This window comes from Miniopterus schreibersii, assembly GCF_964146895.1.
Source record: "Miniopterus schreibersii genome assembly, chromosome: 2".
NCBI lineage: Eukaryota > Metazoa > Chordata > Mammalia > Chiroptera > Miniopteridae > Miniopterus > Miniopterus schreibersii.
The window spans coordinates 6,102,576-6,129,295 of NC_138102.1; the positions used below are offsets into that span (position 1 = coordinate 6,102,576).

General features: G+C 45.6%; 1 protein-coding gene across 5 annotated transcripts in view; it reads left to right on the forward strand.

The window, feature by feature from the left end:
- TENM3 (teneurin transmembrane protein 3) overlaps window positions 1–26,720 on the forward strand; it is a 613,031-nt gene that overhangs the window by 109,747 nt on the left and 476,564 nt on the right. The window lies entirely within an intron of this gene.

A 26,720-nucleotide genomic window follows, 5' to 3' on the forward strand; every position in this document is an offset into this window, starting at 1 on the left:
ATGGGTAACCCATGGACACAGACTAAAGTGAGGGGAAGGTGAGGGCCTGGGGTGAGGGGGTGGGGTGAGGGGTCAATGGGGGAAAGAAGGGGGACGTCTGTAATGCTCTGAACAATAAAGATAAACTTTTAAAAAAGAGAGAAAATGAAAATTGTCCAGCCAAAAAAAAAACATTCTGTTTATATGAGTTCAAATAGCTTAGGTAGGAAATACACTGTTGTATCTCACAGATACTAGATGTGTTTATATAGGATTCTGCCGTGTTGAATGGTCTGTTAGGCGCCTCATGTCTCCAGATTTCCTAATATCCAGGCAGTTGGCTTGAGGGTGGAGGTGGGAGGTATTGGCAGAGATAACACGGCTTCCTCAGACTTTAATAAATGTAATTAGTTGAGTTCTGTGCTTTGCCTTTTTTTAAAAAAAAAAAAAAAAACAGTGAAGCAATTGCGGTGTAAAAAGAGCAGTTGTTTGTATTATTTAATAAAACAGTCTTTCCTCTTTACTCTTTGCAAAGAAAAGCAGCCACTCAGAGTATAGAAAGGAAAAAGAGATTCAAAATAATGGCCTGTAAACTTTGCAGAGTACACGAGGAAACCTCATTAATTCTGCAGAAAGCATAAACCAAATCTAAAATAAATATGAGAAAATACAAGGACCGAAATCTTTTGAGGAACACACAAGGTTCTGAATTTATTCTGGTTCTTTTTTAAACACGTCAACGGATCGCTATGGACAGAAAGCAAGGCCGTCCCGAGGACTCCTGTAGGAAGGTCTTCGGGAGAAGCTTCCCGCAGGACCAGGTCGGGTATGAATGCCTTTGGAGCCGAACAATGACTTGTCACCTGTCTTCAGGTGAAGACTGACCTAAATGAGGAAGACACCGTCTTTAGAAACCTTCCTGCCGGCCCGCCCCTGTTTAGAAGAGGAAGAGCTCGGGAATGGGCTCGCCCGTTTCACAGAGATGCTGCGAAGACGGCGGGGGCCATCCAGGGAGAGGATTCTTTGGTTGAACAGAAATTAATTAGGAAAAAATGGGGAAGGAGAGGGAAGCTCTTAAGTCAGTGGCTTAAAAACAAAACAAAACACCACATTCTAGCAGCTGTAATATCAGAGAACATACTAACACATTTTTTAATATAATTATATGAAAAAGACATTTTTATATTTCCCTCTTCGCGCATAAAAAGAGTTTTTTGTCAAGCGGTAACAATTTATTCCTTATGGAAACTGCTGTATTATTGTCTGATGGCCATTTTAGATCCATAAAACGAAATGGATTAAAGAAAATTAAACAGTATTTTTAAGTGTCTACGGCTTGTGGCGTGTTAACAACAATCTATGTGAAACAGCACCAAAAATTAAGCTCCTGCATCCAAGACTTTTTGTATTGTAGTGCGGTACTTAAATGTTTCACTCTGGAAGTTTGTTTCAAGATAACAATTGTGAGAGGCTCAAAGATGTAGGGGAGGTAAAATGAGATACAACCAAATACAATGTTATATGTTATGTTGTGTATTATGCATAATATATGAGTGCATATATATTTTATATTTCTGCCTCACATTATTTGTTACGAGTATTTTAAAAGTTAGATAAATAAAATAAGTACTTTTTGAGAGTCAGGGAAATTGCCTTCTAACTCAGAATTTGTCAACAAATGCGTTATCGTAGCAAAGTTAAACTCCCTGGGCCTCAGTTTCCACATTCAGATGCCTCTTTTAAAGTCTCAGGATGTCCCAAGATTCTTATTAGTACCAGGTCATCTTCTGACTTCAAGGTAAACACCCAGAAGGGGCTCAGTATCCCTCGGGACACTCAGTGCCCTGATCGCATCTTGTTCATGTCCCCTGCAGGTGTACACCCTACCCTAGGAGGGGCTCGCTTACATGTGGCAAAGAATGGCTGGCGGTAGGTGTGTTGATTTGGGTTGACTGTGATTTTGTGGGCTGCTGGGCTTTTGCATATAATTAAATGAGTGAGTAAAAGTAAAAGTGATAAGACACGGAGGGTAATGGCTTGACAGCATCGGACGGTCGGGGTGTCAGAACTGTCCTGGCAAAGGGGGGCGTGATCCGGAGCAGCCTGCGTCTTCTGATAACGAGAGCTCCTCGGGCAAGGCCGGCGGCTCCCCCAAGGCAGAGGCCCGCTGCGCGCCCTGGGTGTGCAATGGATGTTTGCTGATTGACTCACGTCCACTCTGCCTGTCACATGCCTGTGTGTCCCATTAACGTGAAACCTGAATTGCTTATAAGCACCTTTTATTTTATTTTAATTCTATTTTTTCCATCACCGTTTATCCCCTGTATGCCTTCTTCCACCTCTGCTCACTGCCCTCTCCCACCACCGTCACCACACTGGTCCATCCCCACGAGTTCATCTTCTCAAAACCTGTGTAGTATAATTAAGAGAGGATTATGTTAAATATTATCCAGTAAAGCATATTTCAATCAAAGCTGTAAGACTTTGAAAGTAAATGGAGAATTTTTAAACGTAAGACACGAAAATATTACTGCAGCTCTGTTCTGTGTTTACTCCCAGTGAAATTTCTTGAGAGGTGTCTGTTGTTCCTCTTGGTTTCCCCGTGATAGAGGGTGACAGGTGACTTTGATGTGCGCTTCTCGGTGGCCCTCCTCATGCTGGAGGACTGTGTAACTCTAGCTTGTGAGGTTTTTCTGGATTAAGCGGGCATGATTGCTCAAATGTCACCCGCACATCAGTGCCTTACACGTTTGTCTCGTACAAAGCACTCTACTCTGCTTCATAGACCCAGTAATGAGAGGGCAGTTTTAACTCTAAATACCACCCCCATGGTCGTACAGCACGGCCAGGCCCATTAGGATGTATTCCTTTATATAAATGCATGTAAGAAAGTCAGAAGTTGAGGGAAGACCCGTTAGGAAGCCAGACCTGGAGACTGCGCAGCAGCTGAGCTTGAGATGAGAGACTGACCCTGTGTGTGGCCCAAAAGCTCAGGCTCGTCCAAGGCTCACTGCTAAGGGTTTTCCAAGCATATGTCTGGCTTCAGTTTGCCCCACACATGTCAGAAGTTGGCATATTGGGTAGCCTGGAACACTGCCCAAGGGGCGTGGACTGAAGGTTTTGGAGAAGCGTCACTGGTCATGCCTACAGGTCAGAAAGCACGCGGGCAGGCCCCATGTGCCAGCCTGCGTGCGTGCGCTCATGTAGCCTACGCAGAGGGGGGCCCACAGAGCGGTCTGACTGGGAACTGAATGGTACCAAGGTCCTCACTGTCCGAAGTTGTCTCACCTACTTGGAGCCAGATTTATGGGTGGGTAAGGCAGGCACCTGCATCTTTGCAAATACAGTTTTGTGAGCTGTATCCTTAGGATGTTTTCTTTTTATGATTGTTTGTTAAGGAATTTCATTAGCCTTAGGAACTGTTTTGTGGTTTCCTTTAAAACAAATCACTAAAAATGACTAATGATATGGGAAGATTAACATATATTATATTCTGAGGTCTGTATCACATTTTCTGATTTTCTGTAGATATATCGTATATATATACACACTTAATAAAAATTGAGTATAGTTGCAAATTTAAAGAAAAAGAAACATTTCCTCATTTAGGGCCTTAATTTTTCTGCCCCTGAACATTAATTCTAGCTCAACAAATACCGAATTAATTTCTCTGCCGTTACAGACATTCTTAAGTATTTTTAGTATGGCTCTGAGCGTATCACTAACTCAGATAACTATGGAAAACTGTCAGAAATCAGCACACAAGTATCTGACCAAATATTCACTGCTCTTTCTGTGCACCTGATCCCTGAAAGCTCGCTCTAACACCTGGGCGCAGTTGGGTGTCTGGCCCCTCATTCAGTGGGGTTATAACCGGAGGCCCTCGAAGTACCTCGTTTCATATGGTTCATAATAGAACCTGCCGTGACAAGGTTCACAGGGTGGCTGGAGCCAAGAATCCATTTAGAACAACTATTCTCTGATGACAATTACAGGCCAGTGGATATTTGAGAACTGAATTTACTTGGAGGTGTCAAGTTTAAATGTCAGGATTGTTTCTAAGCTCTACTTCTTTTTCATGTGCCATGTCTTACTTAATGAAATTTTTTCATGGAAAAAAATTAAGGGTGATCTCTCACCAATGAAATAACCCAGGTTAATTCACATTGGCCCACTCAAGTAATATGTTAAAAAGTGGGGTAGGGATATTTATTTGAGGCTTCCAAATTTTCTTATTATATTGAAGAAAAACTTACACTTGATTTCATTTGCCTGACATTGGCTTAGATACAACAGTTAATATAAAATTATTTACCTATTTTTGAGCACCTGCTCTTTGCCCAATCCCAGTGTAAATTGCACAGAGATCCTGCTGGACCATTTAAACCCTAAACCCTACCTTATAAAGTCATGTTGATTTTTTTTTTAAACATATCTTTACTGATTTCAGAGAGAGGAAGGGAGAGATAGAGATAGATAGAGGTAGAGATAGAGATGATAGAGATAGAGACAGAGACAGAGAGAGAAACATCAATGAAGAGAGAGTCACTGATCGGCTGCCTCCTGCACGCCCCCGACTGGGGATCGAGCCCGCAACCCGGGCATGTGCCCTGACTGGGAATCGAACCGCGATCTCCTGGGTCCTAGGTCGATGCTCAGCCACTGAGCCGTCCCAGATGGGCAGGTCATGTTGACTTTTATTCAGTGTGGTGGCAGAAGGATTTGAGAAAAAAAAATGTCTCGTATGAAGATTTTCATTGTGTGATTGGAATGATATTGAACTTGGGTTATAAAGAAGATTTCAGCTTTACTGAAACTTCATTTGTTTAATAAGAGCGTGAAATACTTGGCATTCATTTGCATAAAAACTGAGTCCAGATTTTTCATCAGCGTCCAAAACCCTCTTTCCTGTGAACCCATCCTCATTGTTTGTCTGCTACCCACTCTTCCCTTGGGGTACTCAGTTCTCCTGTATTCCCCAGTCCCCTGCCTTTCCTCAAGCAATTTGCTCTTTAGAAGCCCCCCATCTCCATTGAAGCGCGCGCCGTGATCATGAGACAGTTTCAGAGGCTCCCCTAAAATGTCAGGGCAGCTCATCCTCTGGACTTCCTCCTTCCCCAGCACGTTGCGTCTCAGTTGCTAAACTTAGCACAGTTGATTTTATATCTGGAATTACTGAAACAGGTGTCTGCGTGTCCCTTTCGGATGGTTAGTTACCTGCATACTAGGAACAGTGCTACTAGTTTATGTCTACTCCATGCTTACCCGTCAGTGCTTCACAGTTTCACGAGAAATCAGTGTGGATTTCCAGCCTCCTGTCTGGGTCATGCCCCTAGTATTCTGACCGCATGGCAGGGACTCTGCTCTCCATGATTTGGGCTCCGGGTTTCATTTCAGGGTTATCACTAGGATCCCTGTGTTGTCTTCAAATAGATCATAAGTGCGTCTTAGATGAGACCTTCTGTCTCATCTGCGTTTTCATCCTTGATTGATTAGAGTTTGAATTTTAGGATTGTTCTTAAAAGGTTCAACCAACGATGGCCCACAGGGCAAATCAGGTCCACCACCCGTTTCATATGGCCTGTGCCCTAACCATGTTCTTTATGTTTTTACATAGATGAAAAGAAATGATGAGAATACTAATATTTCATGACGTGGAGAAATTATATAAATCCAAGCGTTAGTGTCTATAAATAGTTTTATTGGAATATGGTCACTGATATCCATTCGCATCACGTCTTGGATGCTTTTGTGTCGCGATGGCAGTGTCAGAGAGTATGACAGAGCCTGTGTGGCCACAGAGCCTAGTCCTATGTGGCTCTTTAGGTAAGACACTTTCAGTGCTGTTTTAGGGTACCTGGAAAATATTTTATTAGATTGTAAACTCTTTGAAGACAAGGACCACCTTTGTGTCTCTGCCACTTCTTCAAATATGCGGCTTTTTGGCTCTTCATTTTTTTCTAATTTTTTAATTTTTAAAAATTTATCTTTATTGTTGAAACTATTACAGATGTCCCCTTTATTTCTCCCACTGACCCCTCCTCCCCACTTCGGCCCCCTCCCCAGGCCGTCACTGCACTATTACCTGTGTCCATGGGTTGTGTGTATACGCATATAAGTTCTTCGGTTAATCTCTTCCCGCCCCCACCCCCTTCTTTAAGGAGCGGTTTGTTGACTGGCTGGTCGACGTTTGCTGGGAGTTGCTCAGAGCTGTGTGGGGCCTCAGACAGGCCCGCTCACTGCGGGAAGGTTGGACCTCCCTTACCCGCTGCGTACGGAGAAAGTCAGCGGAGACTCCAGTCATCTGTGGCCCGCACCATTTCCATTATTATTTGGGTACTTTGGCTGGTTTTCTGACATGTCATTCTTCCGTGTTTTACAGAAAACACTAATTCTCGCTCGGCAATGTGGTTTCCATTTATTCCCAGGGGTGTTTATGCATTGGTTTTTGATTAATGGAATGTTTTCTCCTCCCCCCAGATGAGTGAGGGGGAAGCCGCCTCTCTGCACTGCGTCTGGTGTGTGTATGAGGGCCGACCAGCTGCCCTGGGAGCTAAGCATGGTTAAGCCCATGGATTTAGGTAAAAAAATTATAAGTAAATAAATAAAAAGGCACTGGGCCTTTCTTCTGCAGGCTGGCCACAGAGTTTTCCTAAACTTGTCCTGTCGTTAGAAAAAGAACGACCGGCTGGGATTCCTGCGGTCATGCTCTGTTCGGCGGACGCGCTGACCCAGGAGTGACGCCCCGGCCCTCCTCTCGTTTTCACGCGCTGAACTCCAGCAGCAGGGTTGCCAGCCTGCTTTCATCACCACACGAAGGTACGCATCTCATGTCCCCAGGAGTGTACCGTTCGGCGTTCGGCATGCCATCACCGGTTTGGAATTTGGGGAGCTGGGAGACGACCGTGTTAGAGAAGGGAGGTTCATTAACAAACCAGGCTCCGAAGAGTGAATGGGGAGAATGTCAGGAGTATAAAAAAGTGTGTAACGTTCGTTAGAGTGTTTGTTAAATAATGTATTCAGCCTCACTGTGTCTCCCAGCCTCTCCTTTGCCCATTATGTGTTCGAGTAAATTAAAGCTCGGGAACCTTTGTCGGAGTTGTACTACTGCAGCTGACATCTAATTCCCCCAGACAATAGGTACACGTCTGCGAGCCTCCCGCATTCTTTCCAGTCTTTACATTTATTGATTCTTTTGTAGACCTGTTTCATTCAGTCTCTTACCAACAGTGCCGGTTAAAAGTGTGAAGTTTGCCACATGTAACCGGAGGCACGTTGAACAACAATAGCGTCCTGGCCTACGTCCTTCTGTCCCAGGGGCGGAGTTCTTAATCTGAGCGACATTTTCATCTCTAATTACGACATTAGATTTGAAGGGTGGGCCCCAGTGCAAAGATTGACATGTTTATTTTTTGGCTGACCTATTTGGGAAGACGTGGATTCGCTTCACCTATTGTGTGGGACCCTGCATTGCCAACATTGTATTAGTTGAGCAAGAATCTCTTTTATTTCGAACTCACCCTTTTATTAGAGATTTGAAATCCCCTTATTACAGCTAGACAGGGAATTGTGTGTGCATGGATCCTCACTTATCTAAGATATTACAAATAGTCACCTATTTCAGAATGCTTTTCGGAGCTTAGTATTTTTGAGATTGCTGTTGAAACATTTATAAACACGGCATCAAAGGGCCTCTGTCGCTGAATGGCCCACGTTCAGCTTTCATGGAATTAACATAATATACTTTTTATTGTCGGCCATTCCTCAGGATTATGCCATTTCTACACATCTGATGTTGTAAAACACACCGCATAAATAATTGATAGTAAACAAACAAATTCTACTTCTGCCCTGGTGTACTTCACCAGTTCCAAGACTTTGAAGTTCCGTAAATAATTTATGGCGCTTATTAGTGCAGGCAAATCAAACGGTACCCTTGATCGGAGCTGCTGTTGTCCTCTCGGCTTCTGAGCAGAATTGTTACGTGATCTCTCTGATTGGAAACTAGACCGTGCGCTGCAGAAAATCAGGGCGCGTAGCTGCTCGTGGGCACCTTCTACCTAGACCGTTGCTTCGTAAGAAAAATTCTGACCATTGGAGACTTTTTTCTTTCTCATTTTTTGTATCATTTGCTACACGTTTCAAAGGAACATACCAGGAAGGTTTTAAGACAGTGCTGTGTTGTTAGCCTCACATCTCTGCACCCAAATCGAAAACCTGTAGGGCTTTCCTCCTTCCAAACCGAGGATCACACTCGCCTTGGGACTTTGAGTTTCCATTCCTCTCACCACACGATGCTATATGCCAGCTCTGATCGTCCTTTCGGGGGGCAGGGGACTCAACCCTGACGCCCCTGGGAGTCTCTTTCCACCTTCACCCTTTTCCATCCTCAGAGCCCCTATTGCAGTTGGTACCCACGTGTTACAATTGAGCAGTTTAAACTCCTGATTCCTGCAGGTTTTTCATTCTACCTGTGATTAGTTTCTTAATCTATTTCCTGTACAAATGGCACACCCCACTTTTATTCTGTTTCCTACAAGATTTAAGGGTAACACTGAGGGAGTGGGCGTTCAGTGTCTCACATTTGTTGGCTTGATGACCCAGCTGGATTGTTCACATCTGAAGTCAAGGCCTGTGGTTAACATCTTACCACTTAGAATCTTCTACGGCGGGGGGTTAAAAACCGGCACCCTGAGCCTCTCCAGCCACCAGGAGTCTGGGTTCTGGGGGCTGTACTCCCAGCCCAACAAGAGCAGTTCTGCTTTTAACACCACAAGAGTTCATTTCACCACAAAGGGCAGTATTCAGAGCATAAGAAGAGTTTCCAAACCACTACTTTAATTACTTAATAAATGCTCAATAAATAATTCTCCCACTGTGGTACGGCTTTGGGGAAGACTAAGTTGTAGCTCAATAATACAGAAAGAAAGTGTGAAGGGCAGGACACGGGTACGCGGTAAGAGTGTCTTTTGCATATACATGGTTGGAATAGTGACAGTGACTTTGGTTTACTGATTTAATCTAACAGATGTAGAGCAGCTACCTACTGTATACCCTCTGGAGTCGCCTCTCAGTGGGGGGGGGGGGGGTCCCAGCTTCTCAAGAAGGCTGTGCTGGCGTTTTAAGCCAGTTCTCTGATTTGGGAAAGAGATCACAGGCCAGGGGGAAGGCCTGGTATAGACGGCTAACCCCCTGGTTCACCCTATTCCACAATATGATCTGCAGATTACGGATTCCTTTGCCTTTGTGGACTCCCACAGGGAGCTTCTGTAGAGGTGGCTTAGTTTATCAGTCATTTACACCTTAGTGTGTTTTACTCTAATCAGGTGATGAGATTATTTTTCCTGGGAGGAAGAGGCCTATCCATTGAGGGTAGGGTAACCAGAGGCCTAAGGGAACTCAAGGCCAGGAGATACGTGGCTCGTCCAAGCCAAAGTCCAACATGTAGGCACTGGGTTGTCTTGAAGACCCAGGACACTTTCAGGTTTGGTGAAAGAAAGCTGCTAACATCCTGCCACGTTGGTGAGAGGAGAAGGGACAGATAGCTTGTCATGGCTTGTGGCCATGGATGAGGGACAGTTAGCATGAAGCAGGCAGCAAAGTCAGTGGCAGGGCAAATGGGTGAAGCCACACAGGCAGGCAGGTGTCGGGCAGCAGTGTCAGATGTGGGACGTCTCAGCTGCTGGGTCACACCCAGGCTGCAGAGTGATCGATAACCCAGTGATGAAGGACAGAGGAAGAAAGGGAGTCGTGACAGAAATGTCATTGAGAGAGGTGTGAAATGATGGTCAGATGCATTGTAAAGACGCCGATGGAGGTGGGGCAGGAGCTGGATGGAAGGGAACCGGGGAGCTGGAACCCCAAAGAAGCTGAGGTCAAATCCTAAGCAGAAGTTCTTAACACGGGAAAGAAGACAATGGGCCTTCGCCAACTTCCGCTTTTACCTCATTTTGCAAGCTGCATCAGAGTGTATATTAGTGAGATCTGAACAAAAAACCAAGTGTAGTTAGGTAGTGTTTGGATGCCATGGAGAGAGCCAGACAGTAGACACATTGCCACGGGCCTGGGAGACGCCCGTGTGGCTGATCAGGACGACGCGTGGAGTGCTGCAGATTTCATCAGTGTCTTCCATGCAGAAGCGGTTGGCGGTTAGTGAGGAAAGTGAAACTTGCATAGTCAGAATTTTAAATGGGTTGAAAATTAGTGGACAAGTATGTGTTTTTTTATTGGAAAAAATAATAACTCAGCGTCCAGGTTTACTGCAGGTATGGTATCAGTGTGTGTGTGTGTACACACACGTTGCTGGCTTTTATAGAATATCATTGCATATTTTAAGGTATCCTTTGCTAGTGTTTACCAGTAGGTAATTAGTCATTTATTTTATGGGGGGGGGAATTGAATTAAAGATTTCAAAGGAAGATCTACAAAAGGTCTAGAAATTACGCATATTAAACAGAGTAATGCAGAAAATATCAACACTTCCTATATAGTCATAGAAAAAGTGTCAGTTCAAATGGGCCAACTTTTTTGCTAGAAATAATGGTACAGAAATAGAAACTTGCATGAGAAATAGTGTTATTGATCCCAATTCATCTTTAAAACTTAATCCACTAACTCAGAATCAAACACTGAGAATAAAGGATTTGAAGTAAAAGAAAATACATCCAGTTCTCACTTCAGGAAAATGAAAATCCTGCAGACCACGGAACATTCTTATTGAGCCTTTTCTCAGTGCTCTCATCTTAACCAGCTGGAATTATTTTTAAAGTACATCCAATTCAACCTTTTAAAATGACAGATTTGCTTTTTAATGGGAAATATGTATTTCATCGTAAAGATGGAGCACAGTGTCCTTGGCTAAGCTGTTCTCCACAGACGGATGCTCTTTTTTTGTGCTCCGTGCGTAAGTCCAGAAGTAGGAACACAAATCCGAGGAAGCTTGCTCCTGGCAGGGCAGGCTACAGGGGTGCAGACAGACTGACAGACGCCCATTAAACACGTGCTGTTCCTTCCAGCACCCCAACCTCCACACAGCACTGTCCGTTGCTAAGTAATGAGTGGTCCACACCAACAGAACCAGCCGTGGAGAACCGGAGAAACTAGAGTTGCTTTTAGTTTGAGAAGAGACCACTGCCACTGAAAACAGCCAAGTCGTACATTAGAAGAGGTCTCACAGGCTCCCTTTTTTGGAGATGTAATGATGTCCCTCTCAAGGAACGTCTTTATACTCATGACAACTCTTTTCTTTGTTTTGGAGTAAGAAGCATCTCCGATGTCTAAGGGAAAACAAACAGCTGGTAACAGTGGAGCAGAAAGAAGCCACCTCTGTGTTTATGTGTAAACCCGACACGTTTTCAGTTCAGATTGGCATTGTCGAGACCCGGGCGTGACTGATGCTGTTGGACAGCACAGGATCTGGGAAAGGGGGGTAAATATTCCAGGGCCATGTACAAGGGAGGGGACTGAGGTCAACAGGCCCTTATCCCAAGGAGGACCCAGGGCAGGGGCCCAGAGCCAGTGGGTCGGGGCTGACGGTGGGCCAGGTGGGGGCTAAAGGCGGGACCCAAGAAGACCCTGGAGTGAGGGGCAGTGGGAGCAGCAGGGGCTGGAGGGGTTGGAGGCTGGAGAGGAGAGCAGGGCCAGAGGGGCATCTCCAGCGTTAGAAACCAAGCTCCCACCTGGCTCCCCGCAGGGCTCGTTTATCACACGTTCATTTCCCGGCCGCTGGCTCTGAGGAACAGAACTGGAAGTTGGGTGCGCCAGCCTTAGGCGTGCTGTCTTACGAATTTAAGTACTAAGATTCCGTGAAAGTGCTCAGAGATCTTTTAGGGAACAGGATAATAACTGCACTTAGAGACATTTTGGTAAAAATGACAGTCTGGAATGTTCTATCTCCACAGTCCCCAGAGCTCTTTTACAATCATAGAAAACAAGCGTACCACTCCTGAGAGTATGTAAACAGAAACCCTTGGTTTGTGGGGAGCTCATTCATTTGTTCATCAAGTGAACCCATTGTCTGTGCCTGTCCCTGTGCTAAATGTGGTGGGTTAATGGGAAACCAGACCCAGAGCCTGTTCCCAGCTACAGGATCTGGCTGAATTTGAAAGCATGAGACACATTAGCTCGGTTTGATGGAAACTTGGGTGTTTGGAGGGGTAAAGAGGGAACTACAGTTTTTCAAAGGGGCTGGAATTTCCTGGTGAACTTAAATGCACAACTGAGGTGTGAAGTGCACTTCTTTTCATATAAGTGTACAATTCTGCCTTCTCACGTGTGGCCCTGAACTCGGCGTGGAGGGGCTGCAGGAGCTACGGGTGCCTGGGAGGGCATGCTGACCGACCGAGCCAGCGCACAGCCGGGCAGGCAGACAGGAGGGGCAGGGGCAGAGCCAGAGAGCCTGGGCATGTGGGGCCTGGGCAGCAAGGTGAAAGCTCAAGAGGGTTAGAAGAGGGTGGTGGGAAACCAGAACGACTGCCCTTAAGCCTTGGGAGACAGTGGAACTATTATTAAAATGGGTCTGAATGTAATGCTTGGTCCCTTCTCCCCTTTTCCCCCACCTCGTCTTTATAACTCACACCCGGACTCAAGGAGGCAGTAGGTCTCTTAAGCGTGGTTAATGTTTAGAGTGTTGGAGACAAAGAGATCGAGTGTCAGCTTTCCCCACCTCCGCCAACCCAGCCTTGCGAAGTGGTAGAAGGGAAGGCAGCGGAAGGACATTTCCCACAGAGCGGAGAACAAAGAATGCCTCCTGGTTTCTGGAGCCCAGAGAGCTGCCTCAAGGTCTTCAATAAATGACAAAGGCAGTTGGGAGACTTGAGCTCCTGTGTCGGGGCCAGGCGTTGAAGCCAACAGCCTTGGCTCTGAGCGGAGGTTGCTCTTCAGAGCTCGCATTCCCCAGCCGCGCCGTGCCTTTCTCCTCCGGATTCTGAATTCCTTCCTCCCAGCCTGAGCGCCAGGCCTGCGGCGGCGACGCTGGAGGAATTCGCTCCAGTTCTAGCTCCAGGGGCGTGTCCCTGGCAGGCGGCCTCCTGTCAGGGGCACGGCCTCATCGCCCCTCCGTAAGGACATCTGTCCAAGCGTATGGCCTTGGGCCTCCCTCCTGAATATGGTGGAAGCCCCGGAGACCTCCTGGGGTCATGAGAAGTTTCAGAGCATGAGGACGACAGAAAAGTGGCTCTGTGGTTGGGGCGTCGGCCCGCATTGTTTCAAGGAAATTAATTTCATGCGAGATGCAAATGGTTCAGGAGCTGTTGCTATCCAGGTTACACGCGAATGAAGCGTCATTGTGCGGGTGGTGGTGGGTGGAGGGCGTAGACGTTGAAGGAGCAGTGTCATCCGACTCAGTAAGTCGCTGGCTGTGTGCACAGGGGAAAGAAAAGAGTCAGGACCCTGATCAGGCTTTGAGCCTCATGATCACAAAAACACGAGGACTACGCAGACAGCTGGATACAGCGTGAGTGACAGTGGTTCCGTCTGACACAGATGTCACAGGGTGTTATTGTAAGGCTGACGTTAGGCTCATGTAAGAATTAAAATATAGGCTGTCCCCCAAAAAATGTATAGCTCAATTAATGTTTCTTTTCAGGTTTAACCCATTGGAATTAATAATGGCAGCCAAAGTGTACATACATTTTTTGGGACCCCCTGTATTTTCAGAAGGTTTAAGAGCATCGTTTCAAGGGTGTATGCTACAAGAAGTTGAAAACCTGTGGAAACTCTCCAAACCAATTCATAGTTGGGTTTGGTTTGTTTTTTATCGGGAAGAATGAACAATTCAGAATGAGTTTATCTTGAAAACTCGCTTAAAATAAACACGTGACATGCTTGCGCCTCCCTGCAGAACTGTCTTAGACACAGTGCTCATGCCAGTGTCATCAGTTCACTGTTTCTTTTCAGCTGGGTTGTCTCAGTTATTGTGTCACAGTCTGTTCTGCTCGGTGACTCAACATAATCAACACATTACCGTCTCTCCATTCACACATTTATTTTCCCGGCCCTTATGTCAATAAGAGACACATTAAATGACTTGCAGAACCCTAAAAACCTTTTGCTACAATGCTTATACAGAATTCAAGTGTTAAATTTGCTTTCCTGGAAAATAATAATTAAATGAAAATTGAAGGGATTTAAAACAAAAATGAGCCCTGGCCAGTTTGGCTCAGTGGTTGGAGCGTTGGCCCTCGGACTGAAGGGTCCCAGGATCCATTCCGGTCAAGGGCACGCACCTCCTCCGTTGCAGGCTCGATCCCCAGCCCCGGCCGGGGTACATGCAGGAGGCAACCAACTGATGTGTCTCTCTCACATCGATGTTTCTCTCTCTCTGTCTCTCCCTTCCACTCTCTCTGAAAAGCAATGGGAAAAATATCCTCTGTGAGGATTAAAAAAATTTTTTAAACAAAAATGAAAACAAGCAAACCTTTTTGTTCAATTAAAATTGCAGCTTTATTCCTTCTTTATACAAAGACGTATGTTTGCATTAAATGACCTGGTAAGAGCTTTCTTTAAAAAAATAAATTCACAGAAGATATTCATGGAAACTGAGTCTGCCGCCCCTCCAGCACGGTGACTTCTCACTTTCAGCAGCTGGGGGGTCAGAGGATCCAAGGTCCCATCAGGTCCACACTCCTATTCTCTTTAGCTTTTCCGAATTTAAGACAACCTTAAGGCAACCTCATCGACAATAAAATACGGTCACGTAATTCTCTAATGTTCATCAGATAATGGAATTGCCACTTGAGCTCTGACTCAGAAAGTACACATTGGCTGTGGCTTAAAAAACCCAATTTGAACTCTCCTACCCCTTGTCTGCGTGTTCCCTCTTCCCCACCATGGACATGTCGCAGGTGCCCCTTCTCTGCGGATGTGCTCTCCTACCTGCAGCAGTTCACAGATGCTCAGTGATTCTTCACATTGTGTCATAAGTAGTGGAATCCACTGACCTCAGCTATTTGCGGGATCGCTTAAGGAACTTTGAGCCTCCGGATGACGGGTGTTCTCCGGGCCCACATCTCACGTGTGCACCCGACAGGCCCCTCTCTCGGGCCGCTGGTCCCAGAGCCTTGGCACCCTGCTCTGGATCCGCCATAAATCGTTTTCCTTAGGGCCCCCCAGGTGCAGTGGAGCGGTCTTGTGGCTGATTTATACCCCGCCTTTCTGCTCATGGGGGCTCCCTGGGGCCTCCCCAAATCACCATCTACATCTGGCAGCCTGACTCATTCTAAAGCTTCACTTTCGTTCATTGCGCCCTGGGCACATTGTTATCATGTAGACAACGCCGTGAGCAGTTTTATTTATTTGCGTATTTTTATTTATCTGCGAATTCTTTTCTCACATTTGACTGCTATGGTCCCCCTGTGTCAGTTTCTATCCCGGAAGCTCAGGGGAGTCTCTGTGGAGGCCATGTGGATGCTCTCGACTCACATCAGGTCCAGGAGCACCTTTGTCCGCTGGCACAAAGTTGATGTGCTTTGAGCAGAATATTAAAAAGTTAAGCCAACTGACAATTGGTATCCAGAAGCCATGCTTCCCATTCCCAATGTGGCCTGCGTCGCATCCACCACTGGCCAGAAGTCATAAAAGCAACTCATTAATTTAGTCAATTCAGGGAAAGAAGGAATATATAAAATGGGGGGAAAATCGGCAATAATAACATGGGATCTTGTACAAATGGTTGCTTGAATGTTTCACATTTAAAATGTCCACATTCAGCTGGGCTGGCATGACTCAGTGGTTGAGCATCAACCTGTGACCCAGGAGATTGTGGTTTGATTCCCAGGGCACGTGCCTGGGTTGTGGGCTGGATCCCGAGTTCGGGGGGTGGGGGCGTGCAGGAGGCAGCCGATCAGTGACTCTCTCATCATTGATGTTTCTCTCTCTCTCTCCCTCTCCCTCCTCTCTGTGGGTGCAGAGTGGAAAGGGTCAGTGAGGGAAAAAGGTGACATCTGTAATACTTTCAACAATAAAGATAGATTTTTTAAAAAGACATATTTTGAAGAATAAAATGTCCACATTCATGTTTAAAAGTATGACCTAAGAACACAGCCCAGCCCAGCCAGTGTTGCTCAGTGGTTGAGCACCCTCCCAGGCACCAAGAGGTCACCGGTTCGATTCCTGGTCAGGGCACATGCCTGGGTTGTGGGCTTGATGCCCAGTAGGGGGTGTGCAGGAGGCAGCCGATCAGTGTTTCTCATTGATGTTCCTCTCTCTCTCTCCCTTTCCCTTCCTCTCTCTAAAATCAATAAAAATATTAATAAAATAAAAAAACAAAAAAACACAGAGCACAACTTAACTATAACCTAACGTGGTGGGTAATATCCTCCCTCCTCAGAACAGGTTTCCTGGGCTCCTAGTGCCCATGTCTGCACCGACCGGGGAAGGCCAGCCCTGCACCCTTCTAAGTCTGTGTTTCTGTTTCGGTGTTGCTTCCTTTCCTAGCAGAGTGTCGAGGTTACTCTCTCTCGATATGGTGCTACTGCACCCTGATTTCCCCACCGAAGCATCACAGACCCCATTGTGGCCCCGTCGTGTCAGGGAAAAAGCTGGGGCTGCTTATTTGTTCTGACGCAAGGAAGTGCCTTGCTCTCCCTATGGGCAGGCCTTGAGTTCCTGACAGGAGACAGCGATTCCTTTATGAGTGCCTTCCCCTGTTCCGAACCCCCGTTACTTTCGAGAATTCTGCAGCGTGCTCTGTGGTGGGGCTGTTTCCTGGATGTGTCATACATTCAACAAGTATTTGCTGAGAGCCTTTCATGGCCTGTGCTTGCTGAGTGTCAGTTACGAGTGCTCAAAAAATCTGGCAATTTCCTTCCCTAGAAGTCAAGTCCAGATTCTTTTGCCCTTTTTCCCTCCCCAATAAATCAGTTTCAGGTTATCTGCTCCAGGAGTGGAAAAAAAAAAAAAAAGATTAGCAGGAGGTACTGAGAATTCACTTGGGGGCTTCTTTCTAGGTGGAGGGCTTGGCGTGTCTGCCTGAGATCTCCAGACTAACCTTCTCTGTCTGTCTTTATTTCAAATTTCTCACACTCCCCTCTCCTGTTATCATTTCCCAGCCCCTTCATGTTTTCTTATGGTATGCACTCAACCTAAGTGTGAGACTCGGAAATGTGTTTGCTAAATCATCTGGCAAATGGTCTTGTTGATGTCTGCTGAGCGGCTCGGAGCCCACTGTTGTTAAGTACTTATTACAGGAACCCAGCCGGGCAAATTAAGAAAGCTACATGTTTGCTTGTTATTTTAGGACCATTATGTTCTGCTTCTGAGGGCCCGCACACCGGACCTTCTGACCTGAAAGGACTGGCTGTTCCTTAGTGGGAGGTTGCTGCGTGGAGTCTGGATCTTTGACCCGGTGACAGCGGGAGTGACCATCCTCCAGGGGGGGAATGTCCTCTCCTTGCTTTTCCCAGCTCAGCTGGCTAGAAAACGGGAAACCCTTAGTGAAGCAACTCGAGGTTCCCTGGGTGTGTCACCTGTTATAACGAAGCTGGGATCTTTTTATACTAACAAATTAAGCTATTTACTTCATTTTTAACTGAAGTGCTTTTTATAACAGTGACTCCAACCTTTACGCTCTCAGCTCAAGGTGAGTATCCCCTGTGCCCATCCAGAAAGATCTGTGGAGTGTAAACTGTCACTTAAGCTATAGCTGCTATTCCCGGTACTTTTCTTGGATGATGTATTACAAACTGAAGCTGCACAGAAGTAACTTAGATCCTATAGGTAACAGACTCTCTGCGAGGTTGGAAATTAATGCGCCCTCTATGATGTGTAACTTACTTCTATGGCAGCTTCAATTTGTAATATGTGTGTCCAATAAAAGCACCAGGAACATCAGCTATAATTTGTATTTTCCTCTAAATTTCCTTTAGCCTTTCTACGAACCATTATGAAAGTGTATTTGGGGTGTCTGAAAATTTTCCCAATAGTTAAAAATTGGTAAAATAGGATCAGACATAGTTTAAGGGTCGTGATTGTAGGGTCTCTAAGTAGGCTGGTTTTCTACGAAGCAGGAATTTATTATTGTGGTCATGTTAAAATGTCATCTTTGATATTGTGTCATCTCCTACCCAAAGCTTGGCTGTTGTCACCTCCTTTCTCTGTCAGAGGCGTCATGGGTGTGTTTAGAGTCCCTCCCAGGCAGGTTAAGTGATTGCTCTTAAGCTCTTTCTAAATGTTGATCTGGGAAAAGACACTGCTGCTCTCTGATTTGGAAGAGAGTACCCTTGTCGTGGGATATTAGTATGTTTGCCCAAAACATTTCAGTCAGTGTCAAGGGCTTTGAAGATATAAGGGATACAAAAGAAAGCTGGCCTTTTCTGTCTACTGTAGGCAGTTTTAATAATGCAGGCCGCTCAAGCACAGAATTACCGTCTAGTGTGCCTTTTTCTAGCAACAGACTTGTACTCTATAAATGCTTTATGATGTTAAATATTTGCGAGAAGTAAGGGAACTTGCCCTTTCAAAATAAAAAGCGCTGGATAATCTTGCAAGATTCACATCAGTAAGAAGTCAGATGCCACATCTGTATGTACCTAACATAGCGTCTTCTGTGAAGCTGCAGAGCTCATTTTCTGCTAATCTGCCTGTGGTTCTGTGGTCTCAGGAATACAGGCTATTCCTTATCAAGACTCTAAGGCAGCGCCAGCAAACTTTCTGTAAAGGGTCAAATAATAAATATTTAGGCTCTGTGGGCCAAGAGTCCACATCAAGGAGAGTCTGTGGGTACTCAACAAGAGAGAAAACACATTTCTATGAATAGTTTTTTGACAAAATTCAAAATATAGTCTACTCTTTGGAATACAGGTCTACTAATGAAAGGATTGGATTCTTTTTGAAAGAGTTAACATTTTGCTTAATTGGGATTCAAAGGTAGCGCTCCCTAGCATCGAAACTGTGATTGTAACGTTTGGCTGTAAAAAGCATTCTGAGCTCAGAGGCCATATGAAAGTGGGCAGCAGGCCGGATTTGGCCCCAGGACACAGCGTGTTGACCCCGCTAGAAGGGGGTTTTTCTCAGAGTGTGGTCTTGGGGCCATCTGATGACGCATAGCTGAGTTGGTTTATTAAACATGCAGTCCTTGGTCCTCACTGCTGATTATCAAGCTCACCCAATTTGGCCTTTGTCTGCCGCTCTTCAACCTTGGGTTTGTTGGCAGAGTACATCGCATCGTTAGGAAGTCCTGCTTAGACTTTTCCCCTCCAGCCTTCAGATAGGCTCAGCTCCCTGCATTTCAAAATCAACATCATTTGACTCCCCTGTACTCCAACTGCCATCTCCTTGCCCCCATTCAAACCTGGACACTGTAAATGTGTCCCCCCCCGCTCATTGCCTCCCCACCATGCACTTTTCCCATCCATCTACAAGAGAGTTCTTGTCCTCACCATTCCATCAAAACCATACCCTAAAATTGCCAAGACTGCTCTTCCAGATCCTCAGTTTTTTGTTATCCTAAATCTCTACCTGTCACTTGACACTGATGGAAACTACCCCCTAATAGCTTCCCTTTGTTAATACCTTTCACGGTACCGCTGGGTAAGGACCTTGAAAGAAATATTACCTGGTGCTGTAGATGATGTCGATGATTTCCTTGGACTCTCTTAATCATTTGAGGGGGGTATTGACTGGGCTCAGGTACAGGAGACAAACAGGCCCTTCACAGGGCACGAGTCCAGGGCTCTGAGTGGTAGGTGGAGCCTGAAGGATTTGAACATATGAACATATCAGACCCTGGGCATATTAATATGTATTAAGTATGCAAAAGCATGTGAGATCCCAGACCAGATCTCTTTCTCAGTTGATAAGACCTGGGTGGTTGAAGTCATCTGGGGAGCAGGAAGGACAGAATTAACTAATTCATGTCTCAGTCTGTGACTCCTTCAAGCCCCAGCTGCCCAGGAGACACGTAGAATGTGAAGAAGTTCAGCGGCTCTGGTCCCCCCAACGCCCTAACTTCATTCCTTCATCCTTGGCCACAAATCCTGTTTCCTTCAGGTTTCTCTCCCCTGCCCAGCCCCAAACTGTGGGTGTTACCAACACCCTGTGCGCTGTACCTGCCCCCCGCAACCTGTTATCTTCTCGCTTTCCCTACCTGTGCGAATCCACCTGCCCTGGCCTTGGGTCACCGCCTTCTGGATCGACTGCTACATCTACAGCTCCCGCTCTGACCTCTCACCCTCAACAGCCTCCTTTTTAATGGGGGGGAGAAGCTAAAAAATTAACTTCACTTGGATGCCAGGCAGTTACTACTAATTCTGTTTATCAAAATGGAAGAAAGCAAAGTCCCTTCAAAGCATGCTGGTCTCACCTGACCAGCTTTGTTCAGGTGTTTCCCTGATAGTCTCATCTCAAAGCCCAGAAACCTGTTACTTGTTTTTTCCCCTCACCTCCTGTCTGGTATCCAGTCCTTTAACTATTTTATTTCATTATTTTCATTACTATATGTAATGTGATAATTCTGTTTATTTTATAATTATATGTACGGGGGTTCATCTGATTTTTATTCTGTCATAGGCTCGTACCCAAATGTTTGGGTCTTGCTGTTCCATTTTCTCCCTCCCAGTTTTATTGTATCATAGTCACACTCATCTTCTCAAAACTCTTTGTTCATCAAGCTCTGACACCTGCTGAGGCGCCCGGTCACCTGGCCGGTGCAGGGCCTGTGCTTCTGCTCTTATTTCCCACTGATCTCCCGGCAGGTCTTCCACTCCTCCCGCCCTCCAAGCTCTGAGCTCCCACGCGGGCTCTTCCTGCCCCTGATTTCATTCATGCTCTTTCCTCAGTCTAGGTACCTTCCCTCCAAAGAATGTGGTCCTAGCAAAAAGGGTGACCTTGCCAGGGACAGATTTTGCCTAGGGGGTCTCATCCGACTGTAATCACTCATTTAACTCGACGTGACCACAGGACGGTCACTACTCATTGACCTTAAGCCATCTCCTTCCTCCGTGGGTGGCGTCCAATACGTGAGGTGATGTGGGGCGAATCAGACAGGACAATCTATAGTCAGCACGAGCTCGGCCGCTTTCACTGTCCTTCACTATCTGCCCTGGATTTAGAACCCCATCCTCAGAGGAGGTGTCATCCTAACGGGGCACAGGGCGTGATAGCATTGCTCATGACTTCTCCCGAAGTTAGTTGCTTGTCCCTGGAATGAGAACAGAAGCCAGATCTCTTTTTAAGAGTAGAGATACATTCAGAACATTCTTTGAACTCATGAACAAAAAAGTGGCTCTTGTTTCCAAGAGGTGTAAATATGGTGCATGCATTGTTTTTTATGCTTTTGTCTTTTTTTCTGGTAGAAATCAAAGATGGCGTTTTTAGGGAGAACACTAATAAATTAGATTCATGTGGGCTTCTATGATTAATTATGCCATAATTAAATATTAACAACTACAGTATGCCATATTTATGCAGTGGCTCCCTTTTCTATTTGAAAATTCGTAATTATATATAGAACTATGTCTAAAATATAGGCCATATTCTGAAACTGAATTGGAAAAGAAATTTGATGTAAACATGAAAATAAACCACCAATGTTAACCACTAAGACTTGGTAGATTATATCTACTGCCACCTATAAAAATCATTATCAAATAATTCAGCTTATTAATTTTTTTAAAGATCCAGAATCCTTACATCAAGAAAGTGTACTAAAATTAACTTTTTTGCAATGCTGAAAACATTGATTTTATCATGATGAGGCAGAAGCAATATGTACTACTGAAGTGATTTACCCTCTCCAAAAATATTATTTTATTTTAAATATATTTAGTTGTGGTGGTTTTTAATTCTTTGAAAATTGATCCTTTACTTACCATGTGACTTTGCACAAATTCTTTAATCCTTGACAGGCCCCCCCCAGTGTATTCATTGGTGAATTGGAGATAGAATAATTACTGAGAGCTTTGTTGCTGGGATTAAATGGCTTATTATATATAAAGCATGAAACATAGAGCCTAGCTTCTATGAAATACAGCAAATGGTAGTTCTTATATATTTACTAAATGAAAATGTACAATTAACCAACAAGCCCCATCCACTTCTCTCAACTGCTATGAATAATTTTTTTTTTTCGTCATTAGACCACGTTAAAGACTTGGAGAGGGAGACATGAATGCATAGGGATTCCCTTCTCTCATCCATAAAATGTATAAAAGGTTTGTCCATTTTTCAAGTGAAACCGAGACCGATACTGAGTTGTGCCGGGCTCCCTGGGAGCTCGCAGGGATGTGCTCCTCGGCAGTTCAAGCCCAGACTTGACCAGCACGTGGCGTCCGCACTGCGACAGGAATCAGATGCCCGGAGCATCAGGCGGTGCCCGGGGACAGACAGCTTGGAGGAGCCTGCAGCAAATATTGCACCCACAGGCGCCTGCTGGCCACCTCTCCTGAAACACTCAGGGCTCTGCCTAAGAATAAAAGGCCAGCCGAGGCTCCCTTTATCTCAACTATTAAAAAAAACAAAAAAAAAACTTATGTCAAGAGAGCACTTTACATGCTGTTCACCCACTCAGCCGGCTTCCTCCGGAGCCAAGATAGGCTACTTACAGAAAACGCCCGAAGGGCCCGCCGCGGCTCCTCTGGCCGCTGCCTCCCTTACAGCTGGCGTCCTAATCCTTTGATCCCCGCACCACTGAAGTCTTTGAGAGTGTGGCAGAAAGGACAGAGTCCAGATTTGACCGTGACAAGTGGAAGAAAATCAATTTTGACTTCCCAAAGATAGAACAAGTGGCGCAGAAGATCACCGGTCCCGGGACTGAAAATGCCGAAGAGGCCCCAACGCCGTGCAGACAATGGGAGGGGGTTTCTTCCTTTGCCCGAGGAATGGAAGAAATTCAATGTGAAGCTCGGACCACAGGGCGGCCGTCCACGCCCCGCCCGTCCTGCTGCTCCCCGCGTGTCCGCTGGATGTGGTGGATTGCAACACGCCAGCCTCCCGCAGGAGGATTTGCACATTGATCAGCAGTTAAAAGCATTTGCCTGTAAGTGTAGTTGGACGGCTGTTTCCTACATCAGGAAAAACAGATCTTCCCTGTAATTGGCAGGCCCTGTTCTAAGTGGATATTCTGTTTAAGCTTCTAAAGAACTCCTAAGAACTCATTAAGTAATTGAATAAAGCGGAGCGCTTTCCGTCTTCTGGCTGCACCGTGTTTGAGAATATCGTATAACCTATGAGTCAGTTCCACCGTGAGGCGTAAGCGATAAAACATGGGATAGAAAGAAGACGGGAAGAAACTATGCGAATTGCCGTGCCACCCACTAATACATTCCACAGCGATTCGCTCACCCTTTCTCCTAATTATACTGTTCAGGATTTGGTTAGAACTATTTTTGCCCCCAGACTAAAGCTATTATGCCCCAAAAGGTATAGAGAAAAGAAGACAGGCTTTTTCCGTAATTCATAACAAACACGGTTGTTTTGAATGTGCTTAATTGTTATCTCGATTCAGTTCAATCCAATGATGATTTATTGCCTTTGGAGGGCCGCTTGTGAATGTCTCATTACAAAGAGTTACTAAACGGAGCCGCGCAAGCGCCGCGAAGGCGCAGTTAATGTCATCTCAGTAATGGAAACACTGCTTCCTGGGCTCTATTTGCATGCCAGAAACTCCGAGCACCAAGCAAGCCCCGCTACGGTAATAGAATTCAAAAATTAGCCCATATTTTTGGGCTATTGTCTAGAGAGAAGAAATGCAGCTTTTGTTAAATGAAAGGAAGAAATACGGGCAGTTTACGGCAACTAGGGCTGGAATCTACATGAAAATCTGAATGTATTAGGGAAGCGTAATACATCACGGGTCGGAAATAAGAGATATAATTCTAATCCCTTGACCCCTGGCGTTTCTTAAATATGTACTTACTTTGTGATCTTCAAGAAAGTGAAATAAATTGAACTGTAACATAGCCAGTAGGGTTTGTTGACCTGACAGCTGATCTGTAGTTTAGCTATATCCTTTGAAAATCTGAGAAGTCGAATGCATATTATGGCTTAAGCTGTGAAAACTGAATTCCCTTTCCTCCACGATCAAACGCACATGCTTAGTACTGCTCCTGAATGTCCAAAATTAGCCTTCATTTCAGGAACTTATATGCTATTTAGTTTTTAATTAAAAAAATAAAACTACCTCATGAAATCTGGGTAATTCTCTGAAGTTTTATGAGGTTTAGCAGAAACGATGTCAACAAAGTTCGTCAGTTCTGACAGCGGTGCTCTTGTGAACGTAACGTGAATGACTGAAGGGCAGTCCTACCGTCGGAGGCGCCTGCAGTCCTCGTAGGCCCCCGTCATAGGCGCTCCGTGCGCCAGGGTGCACTGTCGAGTCTCCTGCACCCACCTTCTTGCAGTCGAAACACATACATTAATTTTCTGTTTGGTCCCCGTTGCGCCGACGCCCGGCGCGCCGATGAAACCCCAGCCGGGGGTAAGGAGCGCGTGTGCCAGGCCACGACCACCCGTGGCGGTTACAGGCGTGTGGCTGCCGTAGGCGCGCGTCAGGAACTGGTGACGAAATGGCTCTGAGCCGGAGCGCGCCAAGTGCCAGGAGCCAGCCCTGCCACGGGGCGCGGGTTGTGAGAGCTTTAATAGTGGCCAAGGACAAGCGGTTAAAGGAAACGTGTTGTGCGAGTGACTGACTCAGTCTTGATGAATGAAAAAACAAAAATAGGACACCTCCAAAATGAGGCCGTTCTAGCTGAATTGTGGCAGCCCTCCCTCCACTGGCGAAATGACCACTTTGCGCGTTTGGTTTTTAAAAAGACGCGGTGAGGTCAGGCAGAGGTGTTCTGTTGAGCCCATGATAGGTTGTGGCTTGGCTTTAAAGAGGATGCTGTTTTTCAACTACCCGGTAAAAATAAATTAAAAAAACATACAAAAACAGGAAGAGTTGCCCAGCTTTCTAGAGCCAATCAGAATGTACTGAAAATACCTTTATATGTCCCTTTATAAGAATAGCAGCCACGGAGTGAAACATTGCGATCAAGTTATCTGTGGACTGTAGGGTCACGGAAATAAATCTATAGGTTCTGTAGGCTGAAGGCACAGAAGTGGGGATAGGCATTTTCTTGAACTCCTGGGGAGATTGTTGTTCACAAACAGGTCTTTTCATTCCTACCTCAAGCATGTCAACAACGTAATCTCGGACTGCAAAGGGCACGATTTCATTTATTTTCTCTGGCGACTTGCAATCAGGTCTCCACACTTCCATTGATCTCTAGATGCCTTTTTAAGATCAGGGCTCTACTGCCTCCAGGAATCCCCTATTAAAACTCCCTTTTGGAAGGAATAAAGCTTTCATTAGGAATGAGCACCTGATTGGGATTGAGGGCGGAAAGCTAGAGATGAGGAAAGGGGGCTTCTCCATCCCCACTCCCACTTTGGAGCTCAGTCTATGCAGAATTTCTTAATCTGCCAGAAATCCCTTTTTCTTTAATTTTTTTTCCTAGTTGATCTTTCCAAAGGCCAGTGAACAGTCCACATGTAATAACAACAATGGAAATTCTGCTCTACGGCTGTCCTTGTATTTACCAACCAGAGGCTAAAGCCGGTGCACAGGCCTGAAAATGCGTGGTTTTCAGCTCGGTCAGACTCTGCCCACAAAGAAGATGCAAGTATTCCTGACAGCAGGCTTCCCGGCAGTTTCCTGTTGGGTTCAGATGACTGTGCATGTGTCCAAGGTGCCGACAGGTCCCCAGGGGAATGCACAGATACCTTCTTCAAGGTGCTGTGGCCTAATTCCAGCTTAGTTCCCACACGATCTTGCGCCTCCACAGCATTAGGTCAACAGATCCATGGTCTGATGAGCTGTCCTTTGGTACCTGCAGCCATTCCTGAAGAGCATAAGGCATCCCGGCGTCGTTGACCATGTGGTGCTGTGCTGTCCTTGTCAGCTTGTCTGCCACCCCTCCATCATCGGTCCTACCTGAACAGGGAAAGTGAAGATGATGTAGGTGCGGGTCTCATACCCTTTGATTCAAGAGGAGACACAGCGACAGGAGTGTGGTATCTTAGACCGTGTTTACTAGAAGCTTCCTGAGAGTAGAGCCACATCTTTTTTAATTACTGTTGACTTCCTAGCTCCTAGCATCGTGTCTGGCGTGCAGGTGGTGTGCAGTAAATGCGGAGCTGAGTGCTGATTCCTGTTAATTCCATTTAGCCTGTTGTGTTCAGACAATGCTGACAGACTTAAAATCCTGGAAGTGACGTAGGTCTTTTCTGGAACAATGGCGGGCTTGCATCCTCTTCAAGAACCGTCTTTGTAGCCCAAGTGTTTACAGAATGGAAATGGGTGTGGTTCAAACATTTCTTGTGTAAATCCCTCATCAATGCATGAGTCCATTTTGACATTTTACCATAATTTCTATCCATAATTTTTCAGTGGAGGGATTAAAGGAATAGCAAAGATAGTGGTCTTGGTGTGCTCCTGAGGATTTTTAAAGCAGACTATGTAATGAAGACTTGCCTAACTAGTACCTCCAAGAAGAGTAGCTAATGTTCGTTGAGTGCTCACTGTGTGTCCGTTACTTGTTACATGTATTAACTCTTAAACCTCCTAGCACTCCTATGAAACAGGTAACATTATTATACCCATTTTACAGATGAGGAACCTGAGGCCCAGAGATATGAAATAATTTTCCAAGGCTTCAGAACCAGTACATTGCAGAACTGAGACTTGGATCCACACAGTCTTTCCTGATTTTTGTGCTTTTTAACCTAGGCACAATATGACTACTATTTTGTGATAAAATTTGGGA